This window comes from Procambarus clarkii, chromosome 18 (genome assembly GCF_040958095.1).
Source record: "Procambarus clarkii isolate CNS0578487 chromosome 18, FALCON_Pclarkii_2.0, whole genome shotgun sequence".
NCBI classification, from domain to species: Eukaryota; Metazoa; Arthropoda; class Malacostraca; order Decapoda; family Cambaridae; genus Procambarus; species Procambarus clarkii.
The window spans coordinates 9,980,779-9,982,857 of record NC_091167.1 but is presented as its reverse complement, the minus strand read 5'-3'; the positions used below and the strand labels follow the sequence as shown (position 1 = coordinate 9,982,857).

The 2,079-nt window shown below is 50.6% G+C and overlaps 1 non-coding gene across 1 annotated transcript; it reads right to left on the bottom strand.

Annotated features, from left to right (window-relative positions):
- Nucleotides 1-1,777: 1,777 nt before the first annotated feature.
- On the bottom strand, nucleotides 1,778-1,848 carry TRNAT-CGU (transfer RNA threonine (anticodon CGU)). The gene has a single exon. It is a non-coding gene; the product is annotated as a tRNA-Thr (tRNA).
- Nucleotides 1,849-2,079: the final 231 nt, after the last annotated feature.

Genomic DNA, 2,079 nt, shown 5'->3' with positions numbered 1-2,079 from the left:
ACACCACTTGGCGATATCATATTCTATCTCAACTTCATTCTTTTGGCCTTCGTGGTCATCTCCCTCTCTTTCTCCGCAGCTTCCTCTCCTGTCGTTCCTTTCGGGTGCGCCTTGGTACCGCGCTCTCTGCCTCTTTTCAGCAATACGAAGGTGTGCCCCAGGGTAGTGTTCTGAGCACTACTCTTTTTCTGGTTGCCCTCAATGGTCTTCTTTCCTCTCTTCCTTCTGGTGTCTTCTTCGCTCTCTATGTCGATGATCTTACCCTTTGCTGTCAGGGTGATGATTTGCCTCTCCTTCAGCGCCGGCTTCAACTTGCAATTGATGCCGTGTTGTCTTGGGCCACCGATCATGGCTTCAAGTTCTCTACTTCTAAGACTTGTGCCATGACTTTTACGTGGAAACGGGTTGTTCTTCGTCCCTCTTTGTCACTTTATGGTCATCCCCTTGAATACAAAGATTCCGCGAAACTTTTAGGGTTATTCCTTGACACTCGTTTGTCTTGGCCTCCCCATATCTCTTACCTCCGTGTTGAGTGCTCTAAGGCCATTACCCTCCTTCGGGTCTTATCCTATACTTCTTGGGGGCCAGATAGGCGCGCACTCCTTGCTTTTCATTCCTCTCTTGTCCTGTCTAAGCTCGATTATGGTTGCCCTGCTTACTCGTCTGCTTCTCCTACTCTTCGCCGTCTTGATGCTTTGCACCATACTGGGTTGCGCCTCAGTTCTGGTGCCTTTCGTTCGACTCCCGTCCTTAGCTTGTATGTTGACACTGGCTTCCTGTCTCTCCAGGACCGCCGTGATCGCTACTGTCTTCGCTATCTTGCGCGGTCCTTACAACATCCTTCCTCTCGCCTCTGTCGTGCTTTAACTTTTACCCCTCCTGCGGTTCCTGTTCCTCTTCACCACCTCCCTCTTTCTGTCCGGTTATCTCGCCTCCAGGATTCTCTTTGCGTTCATATTTCTAATGTTTCTCCTCGTGTTATTCCTTCTTTGCCCCCGTGGAGAGTCCCTCTTCCGCGGTTTTGTACTTCCTTGACCCGTATCACTAAAGCTTTTACCCCTCCTACGGTTCTAAAACGCCTTTCCCTTGAGCACTTTTCTTCTCACTCCCGCTCCGTTTCTGTCTTCACCGATGGGTCTAAGTCGGCGGACGGTGTTGGCTACTCTGTTGTTTTTCCTGATCGCACTTATATGTGTCGCTTGCCTCCGGAGACTAGCATCTTTACAGCGGAACTTTATGCTATTCTCTATGCTCTTTGTCTCCTGCTTTCTCGTTGTCAGTCTTCCTTTGTAGTTGTTGTTGACTCTCGTAGTGCCCTCCTGGCTCTCGGGTCCTTTAATCCGGTTCATCCAGTAGTTGTCGAGATCCAGCATTGGCTGTTTCTTGTTCACAGTAAATTTAAGTCAGTTGAGTTTTGTTGGGTTCCCAGCCATATTGGTGTGTCTTTAAATGAGCGTGCGGATGCTGCCGCCAAGGAAGCTGTCCGCTCTTGTCCCATCTCTCGTAAAGGCATTCCGTATTCCGACTTTTACCCGGTTATCCATTCCTCAGTCCTTACCCGTTGGCAGGCTTCTTGGTTGTCTGTTACTGGTAACAAGCTACGTCTTGAGGTTATCTTGAGATGATTTCGGGGCTTTTTAGTGTCCCCGCGGCCCGGTCCTCGACCAGGCCTCCACCCCCAGGAAGCAGCCCGTGACAGCTGGGTAACACCCAGGTACCTATTTACTGCTAGGTAACAGGGGCATTCAGGGTGAAAGAAACTTTGCTCATTTGTTTCTGCCTCGTGCGGGAATCGAACCCGCGCCACAGAATTACGAGTCCTGCACCCTATCCACCAGGCTACGAGGCCCCATTACGTACTCTTAAATGTTGTGTTTCCTCGTGGCCGTCCTCCTTCCACCGTAACCGGCGGTGGGAAACAGCTCTGGCGAGGTTGCGTATTGGCCATACTCGCTTAACCCATGGTCACTTGATGGAGCGCCGCCCTGCTCCTTATTGTCCTAGTTGCATTGTCCCTCTTACAGTTGTGCATGTCCTTCTTGAATGTCCTGACTTCCAGGACGAGAGTGTGTCTTGCTT